The sequence below is a fragment of the Nelumbo nucifera genome, chromosome 5 (assembly GCF_055504915.1).
Source record: "Nelumbo nucifera cultivar China Antique chromosome 5, China Antique-T2T, whole genome shotgun sequence".
NCBI lineage: Eukaryota > Viridiplantae > Streptophyta > Magnoliopsida > Proteales > Nelumbonaceae > Nelumbo > Nelumbo nucifera.
This window is the reverse complement of record NC_142653.1, coordinates 50693798-50711292: the sequence shown is the minus strand read 5'-3', so window position 1 is coordinate 50711292 and position 17495 is coordinate 50693798.

The window sequence follows — 17495 nt, the reverse complement described above, 5'->3', positions numbered from 1 at the left end:
TCAGTTTTTTGTTACAATTGCTGTTTCTATATGAAACGTTTTGGTTGATCAATACAAATTGGTGAAAAATATAAAAATAAATGTGCTTGTTACAAAAGAAAAATATAAAACAAGAAGTATGTCTATACTATTAATATAAAAGCTAGATTTGTCAAAATCCCAAATCCCACTTAATAAATGTGTTTTAGCTAGTTGATCTTCCAAATACTATTTGAAAAAAAATGACATAAAGGGTTTACTTTGTTCTTGGGTATATATCATGGACTATTATAACTTTTTAGGTGCAAATTATCCATGAATTAAAGCTGGAGAGCGTGGATATTAAGGGTGGCAAATGGGACGCTTGGGTTGTATAAGGGTTGAATACCAATCCACTCATATTGACCCATTAACCCACCATGACCCATCATCAATGCTTATTAAAGGATCATAACCCACTCTAACCCTGACCCACCATATTGACCCACTTGACTCACTCATATTGACCCATACCCACCCTCACCTATAAATATAGAAACGGGTTGCATGGACCTATATGCCCAAAATAACAATTTTTAAGAGAACCAACTCTCTTGAGGTTGCCATGTGCCAGAAATGGGTCGGGTCGACCCATACACACGAAAAATAACATTTTTTGGGTGAATAATCTCTCAAGGCTACCACGTAGCAAAAAACAGGTAGAGCCAACCTGTATACCCAAAAATAACATTTTTGAGAGAATAACCTTTACCAAGGCTACCACGTGGCAAAAACGGGTCAGGTTGACCCGTATATCCACAAATGCAAGAATTATATAGAAAAATACCAAAAACTTTGTAAAAAAGGAAAAAATTACCAAAAGGCAGAAATATTACAGGAAATTCAGAAAAAAATACAAAAAATATCAGGAAAATCACAAAAATTGCAGAAAATACCAGAAAATTGCAGAAATGCATGAAAACACAAGAAAATGTAGAAAATATAGAAAAATACAAAAAAACAAAAAGTGCAAAAAACGCAAAAAATACAAAAAACTGTAGAAATTGCAAAAAACACAAAAAATGCATAATTTTTGTAGAAAATTTGCAAAAACAATGCAAAAAGTACTAGAAAATGCATGAAAACACCAGAAATGCATAAATTATGCAGAAAAAAACCAAAAAAATATAGAAAATGCAGAAAAATACCATAAAATTGTAGAAAATGCAAAAAATACAGAAAAATACCAGAAATTGCAGAAATAATTGAGAAAATACTAGAAAATTGAAGAAAATGTAAGAAAATAGCAAAAAGTGTAAAAAAATACCAGAAAATTGCAGAAACAATGCAACAAATACCAAAAAGTTGCAAGAAATGTAGAAAGTAGTAGAAAATTGCGAAACTTGTGTAGAAAAATACCAGAAACTTTTAGAAAATGCAGAAAACTACCAAAAAATTGAAAAATATAGAAAATAACAAAAAATATAGAAAAATTGTAGAAAATTAAAAAAAGCTAAAAGTTTGCAAAAAAATCAGAAAAATGCAAAACAATACCAAAAAGTATCGGTATTCGGTATCAGGTATCATATCAGATAACACAAACACAAATACACTTTGGAAATGCATGGATATGAACAAAAAATATGGAAATGTATGGATACACTAGGAAAATACATACAAATTTTATAAATACATTAATAACACTAAATTTAAGATCAAAATAATCACAAAATAGTATATGAATACATTAAAAATGTAAATTTTATGATATATATGAAGAAATATATTACAATAGTAATTAATATATTGGGATGCATAGATATCATATAATTTTAGTTATATTGGTGTAGGTATATGTTGATCACCATGATGATGGGGGCACAAAAGGTGCTAAACCGATACCACAAGAACACTCGCGACAAATCCAAGACTCAACCCACATCCGCTTTGAGCTTAATAAACCAATGCAGACTTGTAATGAGCTTAGTAACCATCGCAGACTTACGATGAGCATAAAACATCACTTGGGACCCACAATGAACAATGGGTGTCGCTTAAGACTTGCGATAACATCGCCAATTTTGTCCTTTAACACGTAGCCACTGGAAAACCTGTAAAGGAACGTAGCCTACACGTTCCACGTGAGCACCCTTAAGAGAAAGAAAACTTTGCCTTTAAAGGATTTCGTTGGACACGTGGCGAAACCTCAATGGTGCTCCCTTAATAGTCAACATAAAGATAAAGATCCCCTTTCCTAAAAGGAAATGTCTCCTTTTAGATCCTTCTCCTTATAACCTTGAGGTCCTCTCTATAAAAAGGGATAGCTCTCCCCCATGTTAGACAAGAGGATTTGACTTCGACCTAGGGTTTTCCAAAAAGAGACTCTCCCTCTTCTCTTCTCTCTCCTCTCTTCCCATGCTCCCCTTCTTCCTTGTTGGCTTCTCCAGACCTTTGGAGACGCGACCATCCGCCAACGGGAGTCCATGTTATCAACAAATGGATCAATCAAGAGTCCAAGACACTAATCATATGCACCCATTTTATTTTAATTATTATATCAGTTATTATTTTATTTTACTAATTTAATTTTTTAAAATTAGTAAAAAATCAACTCAAATTAAAATATCAATTAGTAATTTATAAAAATACAATCTTAACTTAGAGTATATCAAATTTGTTAAAATTTCTAAAATACATATCATATACAAATTCATAGTTTTTAATTACTAAAATAATTATTCCATTATTAATATTTTTATTTTTATAAATTTTATGAAATAAATATAGATTAGTGAATTTGATATATTTAATTTAATATTATATTCTTTAATACTTTTGTTTAGAATATTTTTATTTAATATTTTGTTATTACTTATTAATGTAAATTAAAATATTAGTTAATAATTTATAAAATTTTAAGATTAATTTATATCATATGTGAATTTATATATTTTAAGTATTAAAATATTTATTCTATTATTAATATTCTATTTGTATAATTTTTTGATACTAAAAATCATCTTTTATATAAATGTAGACTTAATAGATTATTTATTCTATTAGTTTATAAAATATTTATTTTTTAATTTTTAGCTAGAGTTGTTAAATATAAATATGTGCTTTTCGTTTAAATTGCATGTGATCACCAAATTTAATAAAATCTATTTTATTTCATTTTTTATCACAAAATGAAATTTGACTTGGTGGCTTGAAATTGGAGCAAGATGTGGATGTACTAGGGGACCCTGAGTTTGAGTCACCTCAAATGCATTTTTTATGAGACTTGGTGAAATCGTTGACCCAACCCATCCTAACCCATCGACTCAATCCATCAAGATCCGAATGGTTAACCTCGACCCAACCCGCCCTGACTCTTTTCCACTTGACCTTAATGGGTTCCTTGACCCATTAATAGAATGAGTGGGTTGGGAGGGTCAAATGGGTTGGGTCAAGATTGCCAGCCTAATATTATTTATTTGTCATATGTTCAATGATAACTCCATATTTTGATGCCTTAAGGGCATCATTTTAGGGGTATTTTAGACCTTAGATTGACTAATTTGTACCCTTTTTTTCGGTTAAATTCAATGTTGTGACCTTTGAGGGTCCCTGTGCAAATTCTAGGTAAAAATGGGGAAATTTACAGAGTTTTCTGTAGATTTTGGGAAGCTGGTGAGAATTCAAACTAAGAGAGGGGGTATTTCTATGAAAAACTGAGCACGAAAGGACGCATCATATCTGCTAAACCCAAAAAGGCACCCCTCCTACTGTATTAGCATACTCCCCTCTCCTAAGCAAACCCTAGGGCGCCTCCCCACTCGTTCTTTTCACCTCTAACAAACCCTAGCCACCCCTAACTGCTAAATCTTCACCTTCCACTCCCCCCCAACATCTAATCTCAACCATCCAAGCCTTAGCAGCCCCTCATATCCTTAGATCTCTCCCTAGACAACATCCTATCCTTACACCTCACTCCTTAAACCTCAACCAATCACCTTAGGTTGCCACATCACACCAACCAATCACATTTCTCCAGCTCTGAGCACCCAAATCTGCTCCCTCCATTCTGGGCGCCAAAATCTCAGCCCTACATAATATTTGTGTGCCCTCTCCTTCTCTTCTCAGCCTTAGTATCACCATAGAACAATCATAATCTTTCATTCTCAACCCTAGGGCACCCATATTTCTGCAAAAACCCAGCTACTGCCACTCTCTTTCTCTCTAATCCCAAACCTATCATTCCTTCTCTATAAAAAGGACCCAAGGGGTCTTGAGAAGGGGTTGGATTCTGCCTCCAAGTAAGATGGAAGGCTGTTCTTTGAGAAGTTCAAGGGTAGAGGAAGAGGAGAACACTCAGGCAAGAGGAGGGGTTCCTACTTGCAGTTCGCCTAGCCACTACTGCCACCTCTGGATCCGGATCCCAACCAGTTTCCCATAGTTTTAGATTTACTTTTTACGCGTGTTTTTATTTTCTGTTCTTTAATTTCCAATTTTTATTTTATTTCTGTAATTTATTTTTGTCTTCCTTTCTGCAGATTTGAAATTTGGCCAGGTAAGATGGAAGGCCCAGCTCGAGGAGTTCGAGGGTCAAAGGATAGATCCAAAGACTACTACCTTTGACTGAGTTGCAGATTTTTTTTTATTTAGTTTTTTTATTTCTATTATTTATTTATTTTTCTACAATTTTTATTTTCAACATTGTTAGAATTTTATTTTAATGGATTCCAATTTAGTTAATTAAATTTTGTGCTTCTGCAATCTCAAATCTTGTTATTTTGTTCGGATTGAAGTACGTAACAAATTTTCCCTTGCTTCCTTGTGGATACACCCCCTTTCTCACCACTAGCTATGTTTTGTAGTTTTTTAGAGAACCGGAAAATTTATAAATATTGAAACTGGTGTTCCAAAGTGGTTAACGACACACTTCTGGACACACCAATTTTTTGGCGTCGCTGCCGGTGAAGCAATGGAGAAAAAATTTTTATTTGCTTTGTTCGGATCTGTTTCATTATATTTTTATTTACATTTGATTACTTGATCTGTAGTCTCATTTTAATTCTTGTTTCTCTTTGATTTTGCAGGACGTAATAGGAAAAGGTGGGGTATCAGAGCGTTGCTGGACTGCTAAAGAAAAGAGAAGACAAGACAAGAGAAATTGGGATTGCGATTCAGGTGTAATCGTCCCAATTTAATCCTGTTCTTTTTTCAAATTCTTTTTGGTAAAGTAGTGTTTCCGATTTCTTAGTTAATTATTTTATTTCTTGATAGATCCAATTTATTTTTTGTTTCGTTCTTAGATATATTTTTTTTTCTATTTATTTCTGGGTTCGAATTGGGTTTTTCATTTTTCGTTTCTAGAATCAATTACTCCTATAACTTTTTGTTTCTTTGATCTTTTTCTTTTAGTACTAGGTGCGTTATTTCCCTAGTTGCTATTTTCTTAATTCTTTTTTTTTTTGTTTTGATCGATTTCTGTGTTCTTTTAAGTTCTGAATTAGTAGATGTGAGTTATTTTTTTTCTTAGATCTAGTTTTTATCTTTGTTTTGATTTCTTGAGCAAACTAGATTTCTGTTTAGGATTGTTAGGTTCTGTTTTTTCTTTATTTTCAGATTAGAAACTCATTTCATTTCTTAGATTTTTATTGCTACATACTCTTATTTTTTTTATTTTCTATTTAATCTTTAGAGTAGCGAACTCCCTTCTTAATCTTCATTTCTGTAGTATTATTTTTTTGCAAAATTAGTTCCTTTATTTTTCTGTTTTCTGTGATTAATTGTTGTTATAATTAATTGCTCTCTTAATTAGTGGTTTAATTGAATAATTGATTATTAATTAGGAAATTATTCAAAATTTTGAATTTGAGTTTAAATTTTAAAATTTGAATTTGAATTTGAATCTAAATTTGAATTTGAATTTAAATTTAAATTTAAAAATTTAAATACCAAATATTGAATTTCAAAAAAAAATTAATATTTAATTTTTTTTTGCATTTGCATTCCAATATTTAGGGTTTGATATGTTCTAGTGCATCCATCAAATCGGATTATTTAATTGCTGAAATCATCTTGTTAGTTGTTAATGTGTTAGAGTTTTTCATTTTTTTTAATTGCTCTCTTTGTTGAATTAATTTGTTTTATTTATTTTATTGTTGAATTGCATATTAGAGATATTTGTTCATGAATTGTAATTAGTTGCGTTTATTTTGTTTATTGTATTTTTCTGTTAATCCATTTAAGGACAGTGCAATTTAAATAAGATAAGGTGGGGATTTCGTCACCCTTCCTTGGCCCAAAAACCACCACCCTTTCACGTACGGTTCAACCTAAACCTTAATTTAAAATTTGGATAGCAAGATCCTTTAGGAGGTCCCACACATTTGGTTCAAAAGTGTGCTGAATTTTAGGGAATCTTGTAATTACTTTCCATAATCGGAGGTTAGTGTTTAAGGAAAGAGGTTAATCGGCTAAGCCTAAGAGGGTTTTGTGGTTACTTAATTAGGTCCTTGCGAGAGCAAGAGGAGCCTTCCACATTTCCACCTCTTACCTAGCTAATCAAAGGAAGTGGCATAACTCCAAGTAAACCTAAGAGGATTTGCATTGGTTGAACCACTAGTTTAGGAAACCTTAGTTCAGCCCGTAGTTCGTGTGTTTGAATTGCTTGCATTTGAAAAAAAAAGGGGTTAAAACAAAATAAAATAAAATGAATTCAATGGTCAGAGTTTGGGGAATGAGAAACTACTTTCAACCTAAGCCACGAATAGATTGGAACCATGTGTCTCAACAACTGGATAAGATTAATGGGATGGCCCAAAGACTTGACCAAGTCCTTGCATTTTGTCAACAATTTAGCCCATTTCCAACCTTGTCATCATACCCAACATGGGATGGCCCAACGACTTTCAATTAACGGATTTTTCCAACCTTCCATCCGTTTAGCCCATTTCCAACCTTCCATCCGTTAATGGGATGGCCCAAAGACTTTCAATTAACGGATTTTTCCAACCTAATGCTAACCCACCATTTAGTCCATATAACCCTGGGTGGAAAAACCAACCCAATTTTGCTTATTGGGCCCAAGCCCAAGAAACTACACTACTAGATGAGCACTCTTAATGGCCAGAAGCCCAGATTCATTGTGAGTATACTGACTACTCGGGGACTCAGCCATCTCAGCCTTATCAAACCGATTCACTTGATGATATGTTTCTGCAGCTCCAACAACTGATCTTAGCTCAGCAACATTCGAACCTAAGATTGGAGAAAAAAGTAATTCAGCTCATGGAAGCTAACCTGCAGTGGGAGAATGATTCAATGCTTAGTCAGCCGATTGTCGACCCTAGAAACGAATCCCTAGGTCTTCCCCAATACCAAGATCTTACAACCTCTAATGTCCCATACTTAGAAAATGTTGATGAAATCTCAGCTCTTCAAAGGAAAGGAAAGTTTGAAGACCTGTGTGAGTCCCAGAGTCCTTCTGCATACCCAGAACAAAATAGGAATTGTTGTATGATAGATGTAAAGAGAAACCCCGAAGAAACCAATTTAGTTACAGTAGATGACCCGACGGAAGAAGCTAATGCCTTAATAAAGTTTCCTCACCCATTTCAATCTTGGCCTACTGTTGAACCTCTACCAGAACTAAAGAGTGAACCACCTATGCATTCTCTTGAATCTCCCCCGCAAATGGAACTAAAGACCTTACTGGACTCCCTTAAGTATGTGTTTTTAAGACCTGACCAAACACTGTCAATGATCATATCTGTGAACTTAACCCCTAGATAGGAAGAGAAACTGTTCGAGGTATTAAAGGAGTATAGGGTGCCATTGGTTGGTCAGTAGCTGATCTGAAGGGGATTTGTCCGTCCATTTGGATGCACCATATTTACATAGAGGAGGGTGCCAAACCAAGTAGGGTGATGCAAAGAAGGTTGAACCCAAATATGAGAGAGGTGGTCAAGCAAGAAGTAGTTAAGTGGTTAGATGCGGGTATTATCTACCCAATTTCAGATAGCATTTGGGTAAGTCCTAGATCAAGGTGAAGTAATCCCTACCCGATTTACCATGGGATGGCGAGTGTGCATCGAATTTAGGAAACTCAACGCAGTAACGAAAAAAGACCAATTCCCTTTGCCCTTCATTGACCAAATTCCAGAAAAACTTGCCGGGCGAAAATATTTATGCTTCTTAGATGGGTATTCTGGGTATAACCCAGTAGCCATTTGCCCCGAAGACCAAGACTTTTACCTGCCCTTATGGAACATTTGCCTTCCGATGAATGCCGTTTGGATTATGTAATGCACCAACAACCTTTCAGAGGTGTATGCCGGCAATTTTTTCGGAAATGGTGGGTGATTTCTTGGAAATATTTATGGATGATTTTTCTGTCTTTGAGGATTCCTTTGAAACATGTTTTGAACACTTACGAAAAGTTCTTCAATGATGTATCGAGACAAACTTGGTCCTTAGTTGGGAGAAGAGTCAATTTATGGTCAAAGAAGGCATTGTTTTATGTCACATAGTTTCCGAACGAGGTATTGAGGTGGACAAAGCAAAAATTGACCTAATCTCTAAACTTCCACCCCCCACTTCTGTCAAGCAAATCCGTTATTTTCTTGGACATGCCAATTTCTACCGACGAATTATTAAGGACTTCTCTCAGATCTCCAGGCCATTGTGCAACCTTCTAGCAAAAAGATGTCCCATTCAGTTTCGATGAAGCATGTCTTAAGGCTTTCAAGTACCTAAAAGAGGCACTGACCAAGGCTCCAATTCTGTAACATCCTGATTGGTTTTTGCCCTTTGAAACCATGTATGATGCCTCTGAGTATGCCATGGAGTTGTTCTGGGACAAAGAGTGAATAAACGTCCTGTGGTAATCTATTAGGCAAGTCGTACCCTCTCGGAAGCCCAATTGAATTATACCACCACAGAGAAAGAACTGTTAGCTATTGTATTTGCTCTAGAAAAATTCTACCCTTACCTATTAGGCACTAAGGTTGTTGTACACTCTGATCACTCGGCCCTAATACATTTGCCATCAAAGAAAGAGGCCAAACCCAGGCTCCTTAGATGGATCCTTCTATTGCAAGAATTTGACCTTGAGATTTGGGACAAAAAGGGGTTCGAAAATGTGGTAGCTGACCATCTATCCCGAATTCAAATTAAAAAAAGTGAGCCCGTCCATGACTATTCCTTCCTAGGTGAGCACCTCTTAGTTGTCTCTCATAATGCTCCCCTGTGGTATGCTCATATTGTCAATTACTTAGCAGTTGGTAAAATTCTCGAGGGGTGGTCTAAGAATGAGAAAGACAAATTCTTTTATCAACTCAAATACTACTTCTAGGAAGATCCTGAGCTATTTCATATATGTTTGGATCAAGTGATCCGGCGGTGTGTCCCTGAGTCTGAACACCAAAGCATCCTCAACTTTTGTCACACTCTCGCTTGTGGGGGCACTTTTTAGGAAAGAAAACAGTGGCCAAGGTTTTGTAGAGTGGTTTTTACTAGCCGAGTTTATTTAAGGATGCCCGTGTCTTTAGCCAAAATTGCCCAAGATGCCAATTTGTCGGGAATATGTCCCGTAGAGACATGATGCCACTTAACCCTATTCTAGCTGAAGAAATATTTGATGTTTGGGGTATTTATTTCATCGGACCATTCCCGCCATCATCTAGGCACGAATACATCTTGGTGGCCATTGATTATGTATCAAAATGTATTGAGGCGATGGCAACTCGAACTAATGATCAGAAAGTCGTCATGAAATTTGTTCAAAAGAATATTTTCTCTAGGTTTGGGTGTCCGCCGGCAATCATAAGTGATGGGGGATTTCACTTTACTAGTGCGCAATTCCGTACGTTGCTCCACAAATACGGAATCACCCATAAGATAGCATCCCCTATCATATCCAAACAAATGGTCAAGTGGAAGTGTCCAATAGGGAAATTAAAAGTATTCTACAAAAGTCCATTAGGCCCGACCGAAAAGATTGGTCCGACAGTCTGGACGATGCATTTTGGGCTTATCGGACTGCCTACAAAACTCCCATTGGAATGTCTCCTTATAGGCTGGTTTTTGGTAAAGCATGCCACCTTCCCATCGAATTAGAACAACAGGCTTATTAGGCCATCAGAAAGTTCAATCTAGATTTAGGCCAAGTTGGATCCCACTGGCCCTGCAATTAAGTGAACTAGAGGAATTGCGCAATGAGGTCTACGAAAGCTCGTGCATTTATAAAGCCAAAACAAAAGCCTTAAATTATAAAAACATTTCAAGAAAAAACTTTTGAACCGAATCAAAAGGTCTGGCTTTTTAATTCTAGGCTGCGTTTGTTCCCTAGTAAGTTAAGGTCTAGGTGGGACGGGCCATTTATTGTGGAAAAAGTGTTTCCGTATGGTGTAGTTAAAATTGTTGATCCAAAGAATGGAAGCACATTCCAAGTCAATGATCAAAGACTTAAACCATATGTGGAAGGAGTCTCTAAGAGCGGAAAGATTGAGAAGATAGGCTTAAGTGATCTAGATAGGATGGCGTCTGGTTGAAGACGTTAAACTTAGCACTGGTTGGGAGGCAACCCAACGTAGTTTTCAGTTGTTTGGATTTTAGGATTAGAGTTTTTCTTTATTTTCTTGATTTGAGACTAGTTGGCAAACCTTGAACCCCTTGGGAAAATCCTCTTGATTGTTCCCTTTGGCCCAAGTCCCTTTGCAACATTCTATTTATGCCATTAGGGACAATGAAACTTAAGTTGGGGGTGAGGAAAGAGAGTGAAAAATTGAAAATAATAATAATAATAATAAGATCTAAGCCTTTAGAAATGTAGAACTAAAAATTTTGCTGAGAAATTTTTAAGTTTTTCCATTAAAAGAGATTCCCAAACAGAAAAATTTGAGGAAACTGATAGAAGAATATTGAATTTTGTAGAAATTGGTAGCAAGTGATAGGAGTCAAAATTGGTCTTATTTGAATATTGTTGAAACCATTTAGAAATTGGAAAATACTCCCAAGTTTGCCTCTAACAGGATAAGAAGAGAAAGATTGAGAAATTAGACAAAAATTGTTAAAGTCATTAGAGACAGTAGACTACCCTGAACAGTGTTTCCAAAAAAAAAAAAGGAATAAAACGTTAACGGACACCCTAGACTTAGTAACCGGGTCTCTTCACCTAATCCAAATGTCGAAATTCACGTCAAACGGAAAAGGGAATGCCAAAGACAATCACCTAATACTTAGTAACCAGGTCTTTTCACCTAAGGCAAGTGTCGAGATTCATGTCAAACGGTGGAAGGTAGAAATAAAAATAAGCGTGTGTCTCAAAGTTCAAGGGTAGAAATCGATTGTCAGAAATAGTAAGAACAATACCTATCCGGTTTTGAAATCAATCTAGATTTTCTTGACAATTTGCAAATGGAAGAGTATACAAGATTTTTAAACTAAGTTTTTGAAATATTCAAAGAAAGACAGTTTTACCCCTTAAGCTCAATACTGATCTATACAAAGTTTGAGAATTCTAGAATCAGGATACTTGGCTGATTTTGTTAAGGATGATCTTGCTATGGGAATGACTTCTTTTTATACTCAGTAGGATTTTAACGCTACATTGCTAAGGGACTAGCAATGATCAAATTGGGGGGTGTGATAAATTTGTATTTTGATGCCTTAAGGGCATAATTTTAGGGTATTTTAGACCTTAGACTAACTAATCTATACCCTTTTTCCGATTAAATTCAATGTTGTGACCTTTGATGGATCCTATGCAAATTCTGGGTAATCACAGAGCTTTTTATAGATTTTGGGAAGCTTGTGAGAATTCTAGGTGAGAAATGAGGTGTTTCTGTGAAAAACTAAGCATAGGAGGGTGCCTCCTCTCTGCTAAACCCAGAAAGGCGCCCCTCCTACTGTATTAGCATACTTCCCTCTCATTGGAAAACTCTAGGGCGCCTCCCCACTCATTCTTTTCACCTCTAACAAACCTATCCACCCCTAACCGCTAAATCTTCACCTTCCACTCCTCCCCAACATCTAATCTCAACTATCCAAGCCTTAATAGCCCCTCATACCCTTAGATCTCTCCCTAGACAGCATCCTAGCCTCACATATCACTCCTTAAACCTCAATCAATCACCTTAGGGTGCCACATCACACCAACCAATCACATTTCTCCAGTTCTGGGCGCCCAATTCTGGGCACCCAAATCTCAACCCTACATAATATTGGGCGCCCTTTCTTCTCTTCTCAGCCTTTGGATCACCTTAGAACAATCCTAACCCTCCATTCTCAACCCTAGGGTGCCCATATTTCTGCAAAAACCCAACTGCCACCCCTCTCTTTCTCTCTAATCCCAAATCTATCATTCATTCTCTGTAAAGAGGACCCAAGGGGTCCTAAGAAGGGATTTGATTCTGCCCCTAGGTAAGACAAAAGGTTGTTCTTGAGAAGTTCAAGGGTAGAGGAAGAGGAGAACGCCCAAGCTAGAGGAGGGGTTTCTACTTGCAGTTCGCCTAGCCACTATTGCCACCTCTGGATCCTGATCCCAACTAGTTTTCCATAGTGTTAGATTTACTTTTTACGCGTATTTTTATTTTTCGTTATTTAATTTCCAGTTTTTATTTTATTTCTACAATTTAATTTTATCAAATTTAATTTTTGTCTTCCTTTTTACAGATCTGAAATTCGGCTAGGTAAGATGGAAGGCGCAGCTCGAGGAGTTCGAGGGTCAAAGGATAGATCCGGAGACTACTACCTTTGAACGAGTTGCAAATTTTTTATTTAGTTTTTTTTATTTCTGTTATTTATTTATTTTTCTTCAATTTTTACTTTCAGCATGGTTAGAATTTTATTTTAATGGGTTCCAGTTCAGTTAATTAAATTTTGTGTTTCTGCAATATAAAATCTTGTTATTTTGTCCAGATTGAAGTACATAACAATTTTTCACTTGCTTCCCTGTGGATATGACTCCTTTCTCACCACTAATTGCGTTATGTAGTTATTTAGAGAATCGGGAAAATAAATATTGAAACTAGTGTTTTGAAGTGATTAACGACACGCTTCCGGACACACCATTCATCATGAAACCATGTTTCTATTTTCTCATTATGAAACTGGTGTTCCGAAGTCCATAGCTAAGGTATTAACTCATTTTCTCATTAAATCCTAAATTTAATTATATTTGTTCCTCATCTTCAAATTCCACTAATTAAATCCATAACCTTAATTTTAATAGTATAAAAATTAATATTTTGATATATATCCTAAAACAAAACTATTTTCTTTCCTCCTAGTAGTGGGTAAGCAATTCAACCATATGAGTCAATTGGTTAACCAATGATGCCATAATTAAGTAATAAAAAATAAAAAATACATTTATCATGTTAAATTAAAATAAGTATGATATGTGAGAAGTAATTTTTATTAATGATAAAAATGGAATATAAAATCTAAAATTAATATGTAAATGATATGATGTTATTGTCAAATCATAAATTTCATAAAAATATAAAATATAAAGAATAACAAGAGGAGGGGTGAGCTGAGTTTAAGGCTTTGTGCCTATCTAATCGAAATTTTGTTCAATGTAATTTAATATATTTAATTCAAACCACCTAATATCGTTCTCCTTCCAAATTTTCATAACAAATAGCTTACTTATTTCAAAATCTGTTGATAGAGGGGATGCTTCCCTATTGCGTCCTATTCTACAATTTCTTAAAATGGTAGTTTAGTGATATGGACTTTAGTCCAATTTTCTCACAACCTATTTCAATTACTTTTGCACAACTTTGAATACCAAGGTTTTTAAAACCGACCTGAAGAATGAACTGGTCAGGGGTCCAATTCATGGGTCAAACGGTCAGTTCGTTCTGACAAAAAAATAAAAAAGTCAACACCATTGAATGGTTCAAATGGTTCAACCACCCGGGTCAGCGGTTTGCTAATCAAATCAATATTTTTTGTCAAAAATCTAGTTTTAGGGAAAAATGGAAACAGTCACCCCGAATTTCCGGTCTGACCATCCGGTCCGATCCGGTTTTGAAAACCATATTTACAACATAAATCAAGTTACATTGTACTTAAATAATCAATATTTGCTAAATCAACTTCTTTCCCATTTATCATAAACATTTGATAATATGGAGATCAAGGTATTTCATACAAGCCTTACCATGTCATCCTTGACCAACCCACCAATTACCAAATACAAGGGTCGCAAGGCATCCCTTGTATTGAGGAGGCATAGGTTCAAACTGCGGAAGGCAAGCTTTCCACATTGTGTGTTATTGGGCTCTGCATCTTGTTCCCTTTATGGGCTAAATCAACGATACCATAAAAGACAACTTAATTACCACAAAAAGAGGTTATAAAAAAGAAAGAAAAAAATCTTCCCTAGAAAAGCCTTAATCGACTGAAACTGAGCCTTAGTGATTGATTAGTATAAAAGGTTCCAATTCAAATTCATTTATAATTTCTCTTATATTAAATTATTAGTTATTCATAATATTATCACTACAAAATGCCTTTATAATTCAAAGATCAAGTAGACTTGTCAATGCATTATTTAATAAGAATTTGAAGAGACTTGTCAATGCATGCATTGATGTTAAAAGATGCCCATGTTCATGTTCTATAAGAGAGTGATTAGATTCAATTTACTTATAACAAGAAAAGCAAATTGATCCTAAAGGGGTGCCCCGTGTAACGTGGATGAGAAACTGGTGTAATGTGGACACCACACTAAACTTCACAACTATTCTCAATTATGAATTGTGGATGGGTCTATACATCTTTTGATTCCATGCATCTCACATATAGCTGGTGAGATGATCTATACAATGAATTATAAAGAAATGATTCTTACACTTTAAACCCAAAATAAGTTGGAAAAAATCAATAAATTCATATTAACCAATAAAAATTTAATTTAAGAAAAGGCAATAAAAATAGTATAAAATAAATTTATAATGATAATTTTTTTAATATTATTTTAAAAATTTTATCTTCATAACATTATTAAATTATTTAAAATTAGAAAAAATAAAAAATTATTAAAATTAAACAAAAAAATTTAAAATGGGCAAATGAAATATTAATTCACATAAGCATATCATCAAAATAATGGTTTCATTGGTTATGCATACTAATGTATGGATAAAACCATAAAAAAATCCCAAATTTACAACTGATATTTAAACAAAAATAACAAAACAACTATGATAATACATATAAGAATGGTGAAAAGCATGTTGCATTCACAACATGCAAACAACACAATCTCCGGTTTGAGTAATTTAGCACACTTTTGTAACAACCAATTTAGTTACAGTAGATGACCAATCATAAGTTTTTCATTGGGCTAAGTGAGCATCATATTTAGTAAATTCATCTACCCAATTAAAAGAATTTGGATGATTCTCCCATTTTGAGTAATGGTTGAACCACTATCCATAATTTGCATTGGTTATTATTATGACTAGTTCCATCAATCCCTTACCATATGACCATGCAGGTGTATGTCTATATTTGACCATCTTTGTATCAATTTATCAATTTAAAAACAATTATGAGATACAATTAATTTACAAAAGCAAGGAAAAATAAATGTAATGTACCAAGTAAGTTCGAAATGTTAAAAACATCTCTAATACATTGACCATATAATCATATTATCTAAAATTCAAATTAAAATAAAAAAATTAAATTGTTCTAATTGGTGTTGCTTCCACATCATATATGCTATATTGCCTCTATGACCAATTATTTGTATCTTTTCTTGTTCATTCTCCTCATCAGAATCACTCTCAGTAGTTTTATTTGCATCCTCACTAGTCACACCTTCCATTTCCCATCCTCACTAGTCATAAATTGAATGATGACATATTTTGTAAAATAGGAAAATTTTCCTTTAAGCTCAATTTGGAAGGAGTACAAATACAAATATGTGTGGTGTGAATACATACAAAATACAAAGTTTTACACTCTACAAATTTGTATTTGTACTCCTTCCAAACTGAGTCTTAATATCCCAAAACACCTCTCTACAATATTCTTTAGTGATGAATGCCTAATTTTCCCATATCTAGGGGAAAGTTGTCAACATTTGTATGGGACAAAAATGCCCCTTTAGTAATGAAATTTTTATGGCTAAGATGGTCATTGTCTTATTTACATGGGGAATAAAAGAACATGGGTAAATGCACTTACCTGAGTAAGTCTTTCTTGAAAAACACTTACCCAAGTAAGTGCATTTACTTGAATGACTTACCGAAAAATGAATGGGGCATAGGAGTCTAACTACATGTGCCTATGAGACTCCTTCACGAACCGGAGACTAGTTGATTCTTAATTGATAGATGGGCTTGGAAGGCCGATAAATGGAATATTTCCTACAATCATCTCTTTAAGCATGTAACAAGAATCTAAATGTGAATTTGATAATTGACACATTTTCCTTGAAAATCGGGTCATTATGAGTATCACATAATCGTTGTGGAGAAAAGGTATTGGCATGTGTTGAGTTTATGATTCTTTGACACCTTTTCAAGCCCTCAAGTTGAACAAGATCCCCACAAATATTAAAATCAAATTACCATCCAACATGAAAATTGACATCATCGAGGATATTGGCACTATATGAAGCTCTGTCACCTCATCCTCGAGTGGGCGTTTGTAGACATATAAATTTTTATGCCAAATAAGTGGACTTAATTTACATAGAAGACCTCTCAAGTTAATATGTACTTCCATGGACCCAAGGCCCAAGTCTACATAAATATGACTTAGTGGCCTAAGGATCCAAGTATACTAAGTCTAATATGACTCACGTCCTATTGTAATAGGGTGGTCCCATTGGCAATACCACTAACTCCTAAATAATGGTGCATGTATGTAAGTTAATTCTAACCTAACATTCCACTTACATGGGATTGGTTAGCAAAGTAGGCTGAGGTGGTAGTCCTAATCTTTGGCTATAAATAGCCTTGCTTAAGAAGAAAGAGATTCATTTATCAACAATCACATTGCAAGAAGTTCGCGCACACCAATACTTGAAGATTACAAGTAACCACACACACTTGCAAACTCCAAAAACTTCAAGATCAAGATAGAAAAAAAAAGGGAAACGTTCCTTAGTTCTCTATAACATATTTGGATTCAAACTCTTCAAAGAAGATCAAGCCATTACAAAAAGGGCCCTTCTTAGAAAAGCATCATTCACAGCCGATCAAGCATGAGGTCGGAGTGAAGAAATCTACATCAACTATTTAGAAACACCAAATTTAAGGAAATCTACACCGACACCTCAAGAAGTACGAGAAACACGTCAACAACCCTCGTCTTCACTGAATTCAACTGTTAACTAGAGGTTGCTCATGTCATTGAGCAGAAATCAAAAAGAGTTCATTCCCTTGTATTTTTCTTTATTACAAAATTTATTTTTGTAATTTGTCTCCATATTTTGTCTTAATAAAATACACAAAATTTGTGTCGATAATGAGGAATAGGTACCTTGCCTTGAAACCCACACAACACTTGGGATAGGGTGG